The sequence below is a fragment of the Podarcis vaucheri genome, assembly GCF_965113315.1.
Source record: "Podarcis vaucheri genome assembly, chromosome: 15".
Lineage (NCBI taxonomy): Eukaryota > Metazoa > Chordata > Lepidosauria > Squamata > Lacertidae > Podarcis > Podarcis vaucheri.
In genome coordinates, this window is record NC_138753.1 from 23,334,846 (window position 1) to 23,343,559 (window position 8,714).

Genomic DNA, 8,714 nt, shown 5'->3' on the forward strand with positions numbered 1-8,714 from the left:
GGTTCTTAACTTCGGAGGGACTTTGAAATATGCTCTTAAATATTTTTTTGGATTACATTGATGACTGTGGGGAGTGGGACTGTGGGGAATGGGCTGGTTTGATGAAGGGAGATGGAGATAATCTTGGGCTGGAACTTCCCAGAGACCTACTCCTCAATGAGAAAGGAAAGAAATTAAGAAAGAGACCAACAAAGGACAAGGAAAGGTGCAGGTATAAACAACAAGAAGAAGATCTGCAGAAGGGACATGGAAGAGACTTAAGAGCCTCAGATATAAGATTACTGGGTTGATGGACTAGATGGAATGGACAGTAAGGACTGACATAACCCGAGACCAGGAAGAAGAGACGCTGGATGAAGATTGGAAGAAAATTTATAAAGAAAAATTTTTATTTAGGGAATTAGCCTAAAATTAATGAATATTAGGGAAAATGTTGGAATGAAACTATATGGCTTTAGTAGAAATGATATAAGGAGTTATGTATAGTTGAGTATTAAGTTTCAAGCTCTAAGGTATTTTACGGTAAGATAAGGTTAAATAAATTAAGGTAATTTGAATAACAAAATAGGGGGAAAGATGGAAAGGATTTGTTGAATTAATTAATAGGTTAAATTGTTAAGATAAATTATTCAATAAAAATTGAGAAAGATGGAAAGAATTTGATGAAATAACTAATTAAACTAGAATACAAAAAGGGAGGTGTGAGGAGGTCAATAAAACAAGCAAATGGAAGTTAAAGATATGTAACATGGGATTTGTGTCTTTTTTGTTCTTTTTTAATTTTTTGCTGTATTGCTGTATTGATTTTTATGCTTTGTTCCCTTTTCCCCCTTCTTTTTTATGTATTGTAGTGTTGTTTCCTATTTTTTCTCCCCCCCTGTAATTCTGAAACTTTTAATAAATATTATTTAAAAAATAAATAAATCCCTGAGCTCTGGTCTTGCTAGCTAGGGGTGATGGGAGTTGTAGTTCAACAACATCTGGGGACCCACAGGTTGAGAAAGGCTGGCTTAGATCCACCAGAAGCTGCGATGCATTCAGTAGTGTGGACCCAATTTTGTGGTACTACCATCCAGTTGAGGTCATTCAGGCCCCTTCTCTCTGCCGAACTTCTGATACCTAGTAAATACTTTTTTTTCTAGCAGGCATTTTAACAGAAGCCTGCTTTTACACTTTTAACTGATTATCGCCTTTTCCGTATTGTGTTTCTTGTACAGCACTTAAGAGACGATTGCCATTAAGCGGTATCTCAATCATGTAGATAAATAATAATACAGAACTCACATGGCTGTCTTCAACAAAGTTCAACTCAGAGTAGAACCCACTGAAATGAATGAACCTGTTTGCTGTGCCCATTAACTTCAGTGGGTCTACTCTGGGTAGGTCCATCACTGGAGACAACCCACAATGCCTCCTGCATTTAGTTTAATTGGGGGGGGGGTAGCAGCCCCAGAACACCCACAGAGCTTACCCTCCTTTGAAGGGAGCTGTGTGGGGCTCTGAATATGGGGCAAAGCAGTGGCATAAAGGGGGTTTACAGATTATTATTATTAAAATCTACAATTGTGCCCAAGTCAGTCTGGAGAACTTAATGTCAGCACAAGTCGTACAAAGATCCCACGGATAAACTCAGCTGGTAGAGCATGGAGACTCTTAATCTTAGGGTCATGCCCACACTGTTCAAAAGATTCATGCATTGCAGAGAGCTGGACTAGATGACACTCATGTTCCCTTCCAACTTTATAATTCTTTGATTCTATGAACCCAGAATAGTTACATACACACGTATATGCTAGGAGATGACAATGGGACTAGTACAGGATTCAATATTATCTTCAGAAACCTGAGCAAAAGCCGGCAAAATACACTAGCAACGACAGCTGCCTACTCACATACCGGGTTGTAGCCAACTGAACCCATACTCAGAGTAGACTAGGGTTACCAGACGTCCCCGTTTCCTGGGGACAGTCCCTGGATTTACAAATCAGTTCTCTGACAAAAGCCATCTATTTAGTAGGAAGTTGAAAAGTGTCCCCGGATTCACTGAAAAAAAATATGGTAACTCTTAGAGTAGACCCACTGAAATCAATGAACTTTCATTGGATCCACTCTGAGAATGGATTCAGTTGGATACAACCTGCCACCTCCACGTTCTGCTGTAAATGAGCAGAACTTACTGCTAAAATAAGCATTGGGTCATGAGCCATTGAAAGCAATGGAGCAGGACTTCAATATGATGAATTTCAATCAGTTGATCTCACTGGGACTTTGCTACAAATAGCTTTCCCACCATTTCCCCAATCTATTATTATTATTTCTTAATTTTGTTTACCGCCCTATTCTCACAGGTCTCAGGGCGGTTCACAGCCTTGAGGGGGCAGGAAGAGGATGGGGTCCTATGAATCCATGGTTATCATAACTAACTTTTGCTGGATTCAGATGTCGCCTTTCTTCTGCAGTGTAAAGCTTTCATTAATCAGAGTTGCTTAAATTCTTTAACTAAAGGATTGCAAATGTACCTGTGTCTAACATTCTCTCTCATACACACACACACACACACACACGTACAGATTCATTTCCCTAAAACGTAGGAGTGACAGAGACATAATTATAAAATTGTACAATGTAAAAGAGAGATATATGTAATGACATACTAACATTCTATGTAAGTTTAATGTGTGCATGATAGGTATAGGATAAAGATATCAAGATGAAATTTCAGCATTTATCTATATATATATAACCAGGAATTGACATTGATATAGCAAATGTGACATGTTCTATCAAATAAATCCAGAGTTCCTGGAATACTGAACATATTTCTGGATTGTTACAGGGGCAGAATTAATTTCAGCTCCTCAAACCTTTTGCTGGGCTCCTAAATGGCAGACAAAGAGAAGTGCAACTCTGCCTATTTTACAAGACATCAGTGAAATGCTGTCATAAAAGCAGGCTTGCAAGGGACAGACTCAGAGGAAGTTAAGATTTTAAAAATAAAACAAAAAACATATACATGGAAAAGAAATCACCAACCTGGTTTGTGGAGAAGAAAGTTTAAATCTGAAATAGAAAACCAAAAACTTGGAAAACCCTGGGGGAAAGAAATGATGTCAAGGGCACATGCCCAAAATCCCCTTTGCTAATTATGGTTGATGGCTGATGCCCCCCAAAAGTCCTTTTGGTCTTTCTATTGAAAATCAACACAAAGCAGCTTTCCTCCCCCTTTATGGAGTGGTGACGAGTTCCAGTTCAGGACAAAATCCACTTTCCCATTCTAATGGTTATTGACAAGTTGGCTAATCAAAAGACGCAGATCAAAAATGTGGCCCGTGTAAGTCAGGAGCAGCCTCTCGCTCTTGTTCTTTCTGAAAAGTTAAACCTTCCAGTAGTTCCAGGAGGGAAATGTCAAAGCTACAAGGAACCAGGTATGTGGCTGTTTTGACCAGAATCACTTTTCACTTACAAGGGGGGAGGAAAAAAAACTACAAAAGGGGGAGGAAAAGGCACCCCTTCCTTCTTTGTGCTCCTGACGGAGGGTCTATATAGTATTACAAAATTAGCATTAAACAGCATAGAAATTAAGCACACACACACACACACACACACACACACACACACACACACACACGAAGTGAGGGCTGTTGGCTCCCAAGTTAATTGTACTGTGGTTTATTTTACATTCAAACAGATGTCCAGAAACCAGTTGAGGTTGTCCAGTCTGCCAAATCCATGCCCCACCTTTCAGCCTGGCAAACCTGTTGCAAAAAGGCTAAGGGAGGGGGTGTTGTTTCAGGAAAGAACCTGGCTATAGAGCTGTCAATTTATAAGGGAACAAACCAGCACTGCCTGTTCCAGCAGCTTGTTCTGCTGCGTTTCGTGGCTTGGCGATTTAGCACAAGTGCTCAAGTAATGTCTGCAGAGATTCAGTGGTTGTTAAGGGCAGAGAGACAATTGGTTGAGAAGCTGGTGACCTCTTATCTATCCATTTCCCTCAATCCTAGCACTTTGTCCATTGCAAGATGTGTTGGAAGCAGGGGTGCCAACTTGAATGAAAAAAGATTTTTTTTTGGGGGGGGGTCCTAGGTAAGCCCCACCCTGCATAATTGGTTCTGCACCATTTATTCACCAACACCCCTCCCCCAACTGCAGTGCAGATTAAGCCAACTCCCCAATCTAATTAGTGGCTCAAAGACATGTGAACTGAAACTAAGAGAATAGAATTTAGATGTCCAGTGTCCCAAGATAATACACACAGGATCCCAAAGCAAAAATGGAGGCACGAATCTGTTCTGCGAGACACACCAACGGAGACACTGCTGATGTGTTTCAGTCCAAATTACATGTGCATTAGAACACTGTTCCCATTAGGACACTAGCTTTGGCACTTTTTATCAGTTAGAATATGTCTTAATTGGTAAAATGGTCACACCTGTCATTTCCAGTTATTTTGAAGAGTTGCCAAGTGATGATATAATGTAATTTGGGAAGCAGTACTTGCAGAGAGACTGACGCAGAAGTTTCAGGTGGATGGAGGGCAAAAACAGAGAATTTCATGGCAGACTGATGGCCATTTATTCAACATTAGAACGAAGACTCTGTAGGACAAGCAGTTCCTGTCCAAAATATACCGCTGTGCTCATTTCTTTCCTTAATACTGGTTTCAACAACCTTCAGACACTCTCCACTTCAGTGGTCAAAGGAACCTGATGGTTATCATTCTGACCAGACTTTTGTCTTCAAGTTTGGAAAGGCAGGATATTTGGTTCAATTCTATTCCATGTGCAATAATTTATAATAATGAAGGGATGCCATTGGGCACCAAGGAAGAAGGCATCATGTCTTCTCAGAATGTATTACAGTGGTACCTCAGGTTAAGTACTTAATTTGTTCCGGAGGTCTGTTCTTAACCTGAAACTGATCTTAACCTGAAGCACCACTTTAGCTAATGGGGCCTCCTGCTGCCGCTGCGCCGCGGGAGCCCAATTTCTGTTCTTATCCTGAAGCAAAGTTCTTAACCCGAGGTTAACGGGTTCTGGGTTAGCGGAGTGTGTAACCTGAAGTGTATGTAACCCCAGGTACCACTGTATAGGATTAGGTCTCGTTACTTGCCCTAGCGAGGTTGATAGTTGGAAGAATCGTGTGAGGAAGGTGGAGTGTCAGCTAGGAATCGGTCCAAGGCTGCCTTTCCCTTCTGCCTGCAGAAATTAAAGAGACCTGCCCCAACATTTTACTTACTGAACAAAACCAATGCCATCTCTTCTGCAAAGGACATGTGACAAAGTCTTCAGTCTTCAGGCCATGGGTCTTGCATGGCACTTCTGGTAACTAAATCTCAGGTAGCCAGCCATGAGCTCTCTGAACCTCAGGAGTGTCAAATCCCTGCATTCCATTCGGAAGTCATTGCCAATGCCACACACCCTGCGTGCCCGGATTACAGTTTTGTGGATTGGCACAGCTGCAACCACTGTGGCAGTTATCAAATGAGATATACACTGGGCCATTGCAACTGGAGTGGTGCAGGTGGTCTTTGTTGCGATGGAAGGAACTAGATCTTTTGGAATCAATAAGCTTGAAATAACTCGCTTTACCACGTGACCAAGGCACAAGATGTTGGTTGGATAAGTTATTTATTAGGTGCACTCAATATACCATAGCACTGCCAGCTCCATGGGTGGCTTTGCGGCATGACACTTTAGTGGTGGGGCACTCATCCTTGCTGCTGTTACTCCTTGCCGCTGTTGAATGCTCACATGCCTGAGAGGGATAGGCAACTGAGCGAATATATCGCGGCAACAGCTGCTCCTCATCATTCCTGTTTAAGCCGCTTAATCCAAGCCAGAGAGAAAGAGCAGCCACAGCCGAAGTCAGGAAGCTCTTGCCATGCCAACCTCCAAAGGTGATCCTGCATACTGAAATAACTTCCATCCCGGGTGCTCCACTTTTGCTCAATCCCATTTCCTCCTGTATTTAGACTAGATGGCCAGAATTGCTACATCAACTGTGTGATCCTGTACGTGTCTACTGAGTTCGATCGGACTTGGTCCCCAGTGAGTGGGCATGGGATTGCAACTCAAGGATCTATGGCAAGGCGATATGGCAGCATTAGCAAACAATGCCTGATTAAATTAGCACGCAGTCTGATGGACCAGCAGATGCTGTAGCAGCTTCTTGAAAAGCCATTACTGTACTTGTTTTAAAATGATATATGCTATATAATTGACCTGTGTTTTTCCCCACACCCCTAACTATAGATATAAATCTGATGTGGCTTCTGCTTTTTAGGGATATGCATCATGCACAGCCTGCACACCAGTGGCACATGTGTTGCAGAGTTCAACAATCTAAGAATGTCAGTGTCGAGAAGTTCCAAACCACCATGGTTGGACGTTTTGGAGCATGAAAATGGTAGGTGCTATCTAGGGAGATTTAGGACCACCAAACTTCTTTTGAAATCAGCACTATATAGACAGTTATGTGCCTAAAGGTTAAATCAGCAAATATTTGCTTATGGGTCAACATTATATGAACTTTGTTACAAGTTCCTCCAACTTCACCACTTCACTTTTTCGGCATTCTTGTCTCACTGAAGATGAAAAAAGCCAGAGAAGATGCAACGTTTTCAGCAGTCTGGGCTTCTGTGCTCACTTCACAACCTTTTAATTCTCTTCTTTAACTTTTTAAAAAAATCTTAGCCCAACTTCTATCATGAGGACAAAAAAATAAATAAATCCCATATATTTCCCCCCAATAAACAGTTTTAGCCCAGAATTCCACAAGGGGGGGATCCAACCTCTTTGCGCAACTTAAGGATAGAAGAATTAAGATACAGGTTAGATAATTTGTATAATTTATTCTGAATGCTAAATTTGGGTCTAGTATGCACAGAAATAGGTTTCCTTCAAGTTCTGTAGACCAACAAGCCTCCTTAAGGCCATATTTCTATACCCACATACAGATCATTTCTCATTTGCTATGGCTTGGTACCCAGAGACAACAGTTCCCCAAGTTCTGAAGCTAGCACATTCAAATCCCGTAAGTTCAGCACGAACCCGTTAAATGTTGTAGGTAATTTACACAATTCATTATTGATTTAAAATAATTTTTAATACCTCTCATCAGCCAAAAAACAAACAACAACAAAAAAGCAAAACAAAGCTCCCAGAGAGGATTAGAAATGTTAATATGAAGCAATGGTAGTGCATTTTATCAAAGTTCTACCAAGAGCAAACCCACTAAAATTCATGGCTCAGTTTTCTCCATTAACTTCAATAGGTTCACAGGGAGTAGGGATAATACTGGATACAACCCATTCTATGGGTTTACCCTCTCTGGGCATGCCATTTAATGGCTGCCCAGTTATTTCAGGGAAGTGCTACCTATGCCGAACTGGGAAATTTAATTCCAATTGTGAAGAGGAGGATTGGGAGTTGGAAACGATTTGAGATTTGGGGGGGAAAGGAAAAACAATATATGAACAGCAAAAGCCTCCCCTCCTTCTGGTGACTTTTATAACACCCCGCCCTCCCGCCCAGAAACTCCTCTTTAAGGCATGGAGCTTTCTGCAGGCGCCAAACACTGATGAGAACTATAAGCTTGCTTCCTTAAGAAATGAAAGCTGCAATTCTTAAAGAGGGTGGAGGTGTCCATGCTGGAAACGATGTTCACGGTTCAGAATGTTTCCATCAAGCAAGCCATTCTTCCCGTTCATGCTATTTAGCTTATTGCACATATACATTTGCCTGCAGATGGTTGTTTGAAAAACACCTTGAGATGGCTGTTTAGAAAGGCAATTCATCAATAATATTTAACGATAGCCATTTTATGCAACGGGGACGCGGATGGCGCTGTGGGTAAAACCTCAGCGCCTAGGACTTGCCGATCGCATGGTCAGCGGTTCGAATCCCCGCAGCGGGGTGTGCTTCCGTCGTTCGGTCCCAGCGCCTGCCAACCTAGCAGTTCGAAAGCACCCCCGGGTGCAAGTAGATAAATAGGGACCGCTTACCAGCGGGAAGGTAAACGGCGTTCCGTGTGCTGCGCTGGCTCGCCAGATGCAGCTTGTCACGCTGGACACGTGACCCGGAAGTGTCTCCGTATGGGCAGGGGTACCTTTACCTTTTATTTTATGCAACAGTGTGCTCGCCTGTTTGTCGGTGGGTGCTATTGTATGAAGTGGCTGTCACACATATATTCTTCAACGAAACACCAAGATTGGCCTCCACTGAAGAACTTCACACAGAGACACTCCAATATGGCATCATCAGTACTGGTTGTAAACATTTTGTGCAGTTCCACAATCAAAGCATGGCAAGGATGTGCACAATTTCTCTCCTTTTTGGGGGTGCATTTTTTTAAAAAAACAACAACACCAAAGTGCATGTTCAGTGCTGTGTGCAGGATGTGGATAGCTGGAGAATGCTGTCTTGTGGGATTGGTGCCATTTGCAAACTATAATGGTCCACTAGCTTTACCATGTTAATCCTGCCAAAGAAATTACATCTGGGCAGGGTGTGTGTGTGTGTTTGAGAGAGCTAGTGTTACATGAAGCTTACTCCCTTTTTCTAAACCTTCTCCCACCTTGCAACCCTCTGGTTAAACAACAAAACTTTAAGATTACAGTGGTACCTTGGTTCTCAAATGCCTTGGTACTCAAACAACTTGGAACCCAAACACTGCAAACCTGGAAGTGTTCCGGTTTGTGAACTTTGTCCGGAAGC